We start from the raw sequence: 9,589 nt of genomic DNA on the forward strand, positions 1-9,589 counted from the left end.
CTCTTTCTTTCTTGATACAAATCCACTGCGTTTAGGTTATTATCTTAACAAAAAGAAAGCTTGTCACTGATTCCTAAAAGACTTAGATCTAAGAATGACAACTGGGAATAGATCTCTCTCCTCTTTCTATGAGTAAATTTCCTGCTCTACTTTCTTTTGAAGTGACCTGGAGACATCATTTGTTGTAGTAGAAACCGAGCAACCATTCTTCATCAGCTCTCAATATTATGCATGGGAACATGAACTCTTTGAGAACTCAGATCTGTATTTCTTGATCTTGCATGGCTATCACCCCTCTCACTTAGCAAATCTAGCGGGTTATCACTCGCTTGCAGTCACTAGGGTCTTCCTCTCTATCTCATATAGTTGCTATTTTCTCTTCTCCTATTCGGATTCTTAAGTATGACCTCTCCAGATTTTCACTTGCATGCAAGACTAACAGATGTTGGGTGACACAATCTACTCTATATTCTGCAATTATCTCTAATTGTTGTCCATCAAAGACTATTTGAATGGCAAACATCTTACAGGCTAGTCTCTATCACTTGGATATATTTCAATCTCTTGCATGTATGCTCACTGTCTTCACTTTGACACGCTTCTCTTAATCAAAATTTTTCCATATGCAATCCATTATCACTGGTATTAGTGGCGAACACTCAGCAAGTATGTCCTATCAATCTATCCTTGATTTTATGAGGCATGCCTGTGTTTTCCCTTTTTTCAACGAATTGTTCTAAGGGATTGGTTTACTCGCGTGAGCGAAGTTACAAAGATCGTAGTTAGAATTTAGCTTGTCACCTCTAATTCATCCTTCGAAGCTCATCATACCAGCACGGTCTGCAACACTCTCTCTAGCTTGCTATGTGGTTATTTGCTTGCTTACCTGATATCTTTGACCATGCATGAACATGCAATTGTCACCTAGTGATTTTTCAATGGGATTCTTCCGTTTCTCTTCTCTATTTATCTTCATCAGATATATGCTTCTGATCCACATCCATACGGTAGTACTGAAGTTGGGGAGAATTGGCTCTCAGCTCTCATCCTTTTCCAACAGGTTACTCCATTGTCTTGTGTACTCCTTTTGAAGATGTATTCTTCCTGTTGCCCTTCCTCTTCCTCCACCCCACTCTCAGCTGAAAAATTAGCCACTAACTTTGCCAAGCTTGACCTTCCCATTCGTCCTCTGGAGCGAATCTCTTTACCTAGCAGCAAGCTGGAAGACATTCGGGACAATACTCATTTTACTTTGTTGGGTTGGGTTGTTGATGGATTAGTGGTCACCATGTATGATCTTAATCATTTTATAGCCAAAACCTTCAACCCTAATCACTTTGAAATTGATGGCAAGCACCTTGTTGATTGTTTTACTCTAAAGTGCAAGAATGAGAAAACAATGAACTTGATTTTATTTGCTCAACCATGGGCTTATAAGAGCCATCTTGTAGTCTTCCAACCATGTGATCATTTCATTCCAGCTACTATCATCCCATTTAGGTATGTTATACTATGGGTCCAAATCGCCAAGTTGCACTGGAGGTATCATGATCATGACATCCTCAACTTAATCTTCAACAAAGTGGGGTACATCATTAAGATAGAATGTCCTAAAGGTGATGGATCTCATCCTCCTACCCCTGCAGCTTGGGTTATAGTCCCACTTCACCAGGACCTGGTTTCTTCCGTATTATTTGATATTGCTGAAAATGAATCCATCCAAATCAAGTTCGCCTATGAGATGCGCCCTTCAATCATATGTTCCTTATGTATCAAAATTGGCTACAAACATTCTGAATGCCACTATCTCAAAATTTGCCTCTTCTCATACTAGTTTGGTGGACATCACTCCTATGCCTCATGCCAACATCCCTCTAGCAGCTACTCCACCGAAGAGAAATGACCACCTTAGTTGCATCTTGGATCTATATGATGAAGCTTTCATCAGAAGCTACAGAAATGAATCATCTCTATTTGAAGGCTCGGTTCCACATGCTATAGAAGATGCTATTAAAAGAAGTTTTCTGAAGTTTGAAACTATCTATGATGTGTGTTCTCCAATTCCACAAGAATCCTTCCTCCACCACCAGGGGCTGCATCCAACCCTCCCAGAAACTCTTACACAATCATTCCATCTCACACTAGGGATGTTGATATGCACTTTGTGGTTCATCACTTAAACCCCCCTCATTCTCTTCTAGACTTCAGCCATGAAGCCTCTCCTACTTTAGCCTTAGACCACATCCCCATGTACACTCCTCCACCTGCCCCCCCCCCAACAACCCCCTGTGAGTATGGGATCCGGTATCGAGCATTCTGGATTGGACCTAGACCTTCTTGCATTATGGGCAGCTAACTTTTAGAACAATACTTCCAACAAAAGGTAAATCAAAAATTTCTGAAGCAGCTAATATCCTTTCATGCAAAAGAAAGCTGATGATTCAAGAAATCCAAGAAGAGAACTGTCACATCCACCCAGCCGGTACCCTATCTGGCATAGCCGAGTGTGTGATCCACAACCCTAAAGATCAAGTATCGAGGAAATCATCCTCCCACATAGGCAATAACATAATCATGAACAGATATAATCAATGTGTAAATATTATAAATAAAAGATCCAAATAAGGAAAATAATGACAGTATAATCAGAGTGCGGAAAAATGATATCAGATGTAAACATAAAAAAGGAGTAGAGTGAGGCGGAATCTCACTCCACAGTTACAGCGGAAATGTAGCACGTAAGTCTAAAAAGAGATTCAATTGTTCTTAAAAGAAAGTAAAGAAATGGAAATCAACTAAACTAAGAGTCTTCTACTCTATAGATAACGTCTTCATAAGTATAGACTTCATCAATCCAACTCAGACGTTCCCACTCCACATTAGGTCTAATCGTAGTACGCAATGTGATCACTCGTGGGATCATCAATGTGATCTTCATTGTTGCCAACACATTGCGTATAGTACACTTCTTCAACTAGTGCTTCTTTATATTGGCCTTCATAGTAATTAGTACCTGTAGAGTAATCTAACACAAGATGTTGCACAAAAAGGAGTGAGTTCGAATGAACTCAGCAAGGCAAGTTAATTCACAACAACATAAATAACATGATTTCACCATACTAACAATGCTGGCCGGCTTGCTGAAATCCAGGACTCTGACCTACACTCCTAGGCTAGAAAGTAGGAGTAGGGTATGGTGTAGGTCTAACAAAGCGCTGCTCAGTATGGTCAACTAATCCAGGATTCCTTGACTGCCAAGGTCTTTGCGCACGAGCATTCTCCTTTTCAGTCTCTTCCAACTTTTTCGAATTTTGAACCACTTGTGCATAACTTTCAATAGGCTGAACTGTGATATATGCTCTGATTGTAGGTTGCAATCCTTTTAAGAATTTATGTGCTTTAGCACGATCAGGCTTCAAAGAATCAGGAGCAAAGAAGTGGAGCTCTTCGAACTTCTGTTGGTATTCCAACATAGACAGTGATCCTTGCATCAAAGCCATAAACTTAGCTTCCTTCGCATCCTGTACGGCTTCAGGAAAATAATTCTTATAAAATGCTTCCTTGAAAATTTCTCAAGTCAGTCCACCAGTATGCAAAGCTTCCAAGATAGGACGAGTAGAGGTCCTGTCACGCCCTCCCACCGACCCTATCGCATACCCAAGTGTATCCACCCCAAATCGGTATCGAGTGATCAACCTCCCCATAACATACATAATCATGAAATCTAACAGAGTGCGGAGAAATCTGATCCTATGAATGATCATATATTAGTTAGATATATCGTGTCGATAGTAAGTCAATCCCCTTTCATCCGGAGTAGCTCAGATAAACTGATAGCTATCCCGGTACTTGGGTAACTAATTATTCTCCACTTTGTAGCGCATCCTTGTGGTGTAGTCTCTGTAGCACCGCTTCCACTCTTCGACTGCTCGTCGGAGCATCCCCCCGATCTTCGAGTTTGTGGTACCGCTCACCTTCCCGGGTTGTCTCTTGCCTTGGCTTCCTCTGGCCGTCATAGTATTCGTCTGGATAGTCTCAACATTGTCAATGGATGAGTTTCGCTCGGTGGCGTTATCCATAATACATTGGGGGATTCGAACAATCATTGCAAATGATATGAGACAAACAATGATGAATGAATCTAACTCTAAGTATGTGGTCTCTGTTGGGGACATGCTTTAAGTCATAGCACCGTACTTCCTTAGGAAAGTCCACTCACATCCTCACCATTTAGATATCTTGGATTCCCTCCAACCATTTAAGATATCTCGGCGACCGATTGGTTGGGTCCTTCATCCCTCGGACAACCTTGGCGGGGGTTAAGTCAACACACTCTCTCACAACCATTTGGTATAAGTTCGGCGCATGTCGGGGTATACCTAGCCAATGCAAGTCTTCTACTTGGTTACATCGTCGATCCGGATACTTCCATTCCTCGTCCCCGCGATCCTTTCCGGTATCCTTCACACTAGAGTCCTCATAGTCCCGACTACGGACTCACCAACCCTATTGATCATCCACATATGGTAGGAGCTCTCCGTCCTCTCACGGGTTGGTTACCGGTCTTAAGCGCCCGTGAGCCCAAGTCTAGCCATTGCAACCCTACCAATAAATGGCCCCCACAATGTGATTCCTGTCCTCTCACGGGTTGGTTACCGGTCTTGAGCGCCCATGAATCCCCATTGCTACCACGGGTCGTTCGGTCTCAATACCCCTCCGATTAGGGTCCGACATAACAGGACATCCTAGCCAAACACTACTAGACAATCCTATATATGTCATCCAACAGTTTAGGAAGGTGTCCAGAGGGCATCTCCGGAAACATCCCATAATATTCCCGTAGTAGTCCAAGGACGAAGTGTCAAAAGGACACCTCTCCTTTCCAAACCATACGTAAGCATACACATGCATCAATTCATATCATCACATATATGGTAACTCCATATATGGAAAGAAATCAATATTTACAATCACTTGTATAACATTGGTAAGTAAATCATACATGAATCAATTCAATATGAATACGTAATGCTACTGTAATCAAAGTTATGCAACAGTAGTATATCATTGTAAGAATCTAATTTAGGAAACATATCAATGATATTCAAATATAGAAACTAGATTCATGCTATCTATGTAATTAAGGAAATAACCATCCTTACCTTTTATAACTCGCAAAGAATCCTAAGAAATCAAGTAAGATCTTGGCAAACTTGAGAAGAAGGTCCTAAACAAGTATATACAACATATTAGGAAAGATCCCTAACGAAAATATAGCAAAACATCCGAACAGACCAATTCGAGTTCTGTACTCATTGGTCGAGTGGATTGGTCGAGTGGTCCGTCACCAATCGGTCACCAATGCGGTGTAGCTTAGAAAATCGAGTTTTGAGATATGAAATCCGAATTTGGTGGTTCAAAAGGGTACTAATCAAGGGGTAGACTACATCGTAGTATTCTAGCATATAGGGGACCTCAAAACACTAATCAAATCAAGGTATCAAGATCCAAATTAGGAAACAAAAAGTTACCATAAATAAATCAAACATGGATCTTGATGAATTTTGAAATAGAAAACAAGGACAAAAACTATAGGAGGATGGATTATTGCTTTCGGTAATGAAAACATGAAAACATACATAGGTCTTCATGGAATAAGGCTTAGAAGCATAAATCTAAATAAGGAAATAAAACCTACCATATATGTAACTATCATGCATCATGAAGAACACATAGTAAGATAGAAGAGAACAACTAGAATTCTATGGATTATGGATCATGGAAAGAAAACACAACCATTAACCACTAACATGATCAATGAAAGAAGATCCAAAGAGATCAATTCGATTAGGAAATTAACAGGATTAAATCATGGTTTGATCATGAATCCTTCAAAAGCTTGCAATGATCATGGTTAAGATCATTGTTCTAGCCTTAAATCCTTAGGATGATCATGAGAACATGTTCGAGATGTTTGCAGCGAGGATGCAGCATCTCTTCTATTGTCTCAACTCAAAAAGGAAAGAAAAACAAAGATGGAGGAGAAGAAGAGAGAGTAGACATACCTTTTGATGCAAAAGAAGAGTTCCCGAGATCCGCCAAGAAAACTCCAAGGATGCAAGAGAGATGACTTGCGAGGTCTTTGGTTCGTTCCGAGGGTTTGGAGGCAGCAAATACGAGTGGACTCGAGGTTAGACTTAAATAGAGCAAGAATCAACCTAATTGCCAAAGACAACACCCATTGGTCGGTGGATTGGTCGCTGGCCCATCGACCAATCGCGACCAAGGCAAAACGGGATTGAAGGCCCGATCAAATCCAAACCTAAAGGGGTTTTGTACACAAGTCAGTGACTTACCTAGTAGGTAGAATGCCTTCAAACCAAGATAGAGAGCACTCCAAGTCCATCAACTAATTAGATCTTCATCGGGATTCTGTTTCCATAAATAGACCTCATCATCAACCTTCATGGATTCAAAGCCGGCACCGTCCTCTCGGATGGCCCGCGACTTCTTACTTTACTTCGGGTCATCGGCCTCAAATAACAAGGTTTCCGGGTCAAGGTTAGGGCTGGGTTTCCCAGGTCCACCAGGCGTCAACTTCATGTTGAAGCTTCTGTTCAGCGAACAAAATCTTCTGAAGCTTCAGAACACTGCAGATGACGAAAAGCCTTTTCTAACTCTCGCAGCCACTTGTTTGGAAACAAAGCATCCTTGGACACTCCGGTGAAGGTAGGCACTTGCAACTTCAAGAAACTCTCCATCAGACGAGTATGAGGAGTTCCAGCCAACCTTTCCGCATTCAGGACTACGGCATGAGGATTCCCATTAACACCAACACGAGTCTCGTTATGCAGAGTCATGAAACCCTTCAGCATCTGATTGAACTGATTTGCTTGCTGTTGCATCATATTGCCCATGATGTTGGCAATATCATGGAAACTTCCGATGTTTGGGGCACCGGGTATGTCATGAGTACCTTGATCACCAGTGTGGGTCTGCTGATCAGAACCATCATTTGGTGTTTCACCACCGAAAGGTATCTCACCACCTCCTTGGCTACTCTGGATCCACCACAACCACTTCTTAACAAAACCATTTTGCAAAATCGAAAACATCAAAAAGATCGAAAATCGAAGATTCGAGAAAATCCACAAGTCCAAATGATTTGGAATCATACTCATATACTTCCATTTAGTCATCAAATATGCAATCATAGGACAAAAATCACAAATTTCCAAAATTCATCAGAAATTGGAGCTATTGAGTTTGTTGGTCGACTACTTGGTCGATTGGCCCAGTCGACCAACCAATTGACCAAGCCTAGCAGCACGCGAAAATCTAGCTTTTAAGCACCAAAAACTCATTCCATGTTAATTACATATGTGTTTGACCATGCTATATTATATCTCTTTTCATATGATGAAATCATTTGTGTATGATACGGTGAAATTGAGAATGTTATTGGAGAAGTATGATTCGGGATTGGGGAATGTCCTTTTGACATTTCTGTCCTTGGACATCGGAGGGAATAGTATGGGATGTTTCCGAAGATGCCCATCGACGCTCTCCCAAATTATTGGATGTCATATATAGGACTTGTCTAGTGGTGTTGGCTAGGATGTCCTTGTTGTATTAGACCCGAATCGGAAGGGCATTGAGACCGAACGACTTGTGGTAGTAATGGGGATTTGTGGGCGCTCAAGACCGGTAACCAACCCATGAGAGGACATAGATCACATTGTGGATACTCGTTAGAGGCCATTTATTGGTAGGGTTGCAAATAGCTAGACTTGGGCTCACGGGCGCTCAAGACCGGTAACCAACCTGTGAGAGGACGTGAGAGCTTTCCGTCTACTATTTGTGGATGACCAATAGGGTTGATGAGTTAGTAGTCAAGGACTATGCTAACTCTAGTGTGAAGGATACCGGAAAGGATCACCAGGGGCGAGGAATGGAAGTATCCGGATCTGACTTGATACGACTGAGTAGATGACTTGCATTGGGCTAGGCTTTACCATGACATGCGCCAATACTTATACCAAATGGTTAGGTGAGAGAGTGGTGACTTAAACCCCAGCCATGGATTGTCCCGAGGGATGCAAGACCCACAGCCTACCGGAGCCGAGTGACTGGACCTACCCAAGAAAAGTATGGTGCTATGACTTAAAGCATGTCTACCATAGATACTAGCATACATAGAGTTAGAATCATATTTGCATCATCTGTTTCATATCATCTTGCATCGTATTATGTTTTGGATCATGTGATTTATGTATTATGAAATAATTGCCTTGTTGAGTTCTTTTGAACTCACTCCTTTTGTGCAATGTTTTGTTAGATTATCCTACAGGTGTTGAAGAACTTGATGGCCCCCACTATGAGGAGACCCCCGATGAAGCATACTACCCTCTAGGTGCTGGCTACTACGAAGATTACTGTGAGGATCCCGCGGGTGATTATGCGATGTTCCAGGATTAGCTCTTCCCTAGCGTGGGAGCAGCCGTGCCTAGTCTCTTATGTTTGCACCTATGAGGACATTTTGTATAAAATTGAAGAAACACTAGTTTAGGGGTTTATCTCTTATGTTATCTTTGATACTTGGTCTATAACCCCTTATGATTTTCAAACTACTTTTCGCTGCAACTGAGGGAGTGATTTCCGCTCACTCTCTTTATACTCTAATTATATTATGTTTGGATATGTTTTACTTCCGCACTCTGATTATACTCTCTCTTTTAATCTTGTCTTGATCTTATTGTTTATGTGTCATTACATTGATTATAGTGTTCATGATTGTGTTATCGCGTATGTGGGAGGCATGGTTGCTCGATACTTGATCTTCGGACTTGTGGATCACATACCCGAGTATGCCAGGTAGGGTACCGGCTGGGTGGATGTGACACCTCTCACTCCACAAGTAGACAAACTTATATGGCAAGGCACTTCCTCAGGAAATTTCACAATCAGATCGGCATACAGATTAGTTAATCACTCAACTTCAAATACATCAGTATTGCCGACTATCTGGAATAAACTTTGGAAGCTGCCCCTCCATCACATAATCACTCATTTTTTATGGAAAGCCCTACATAACAAACTAACCATGGCCTCATTGTTAAATTAGAGAGGCTGTGCTTGTTCAACTCTATGTCTTCATTGCGGGGAAGAAAACACAACACTTGATCACATCTCCTCCATTGCTCGGTAGCCTCACAAGTTTGGCAACATTTACATAGAAGAAACATGTCTGATGGAGCACTCCTAGTAGACAAAATTATGCAGCTAATCAATCAATGGCATGCAAGAATAGCATCGGAAGGCACACTTTCAAGTTTAACTGCATTATGGTTACTCTGGCGAGCCTACACCAAATTGATAGACTCATAAGAACGGCATTCCACAACTCGACTATTTTTCAAATTCTGGAAAGGATTGCAATTCTACTTTCATGACACCCCTCCAGCCATCGAAAAGAAAAACAACACTTTCATTATCTGGAAGTCTCCCAATCCTCCACAAATAAAGCTAAACGTGGATGGCTCTCTTTACCAAACCAAAAGAGTTGCAGGATATGGGGGTGTAGCTAGGG

The sequence above is a fragment of the Hakea prostrata genome, chromosome 5 (genome assembly GCF_041222555.1).
Source record: "Hakea prostrata isolate BN-2017 chromosome 5, UWA_Hpros_2, whole genome shotgun sequence".
Taxonomy (NCBI): domain Eukaryota; kingdom Viridiplantae; phylum Streptophyta; class Magnoliopsida; order Proteales; family Proteaceae; genus Hakea; species Hakea prostrata.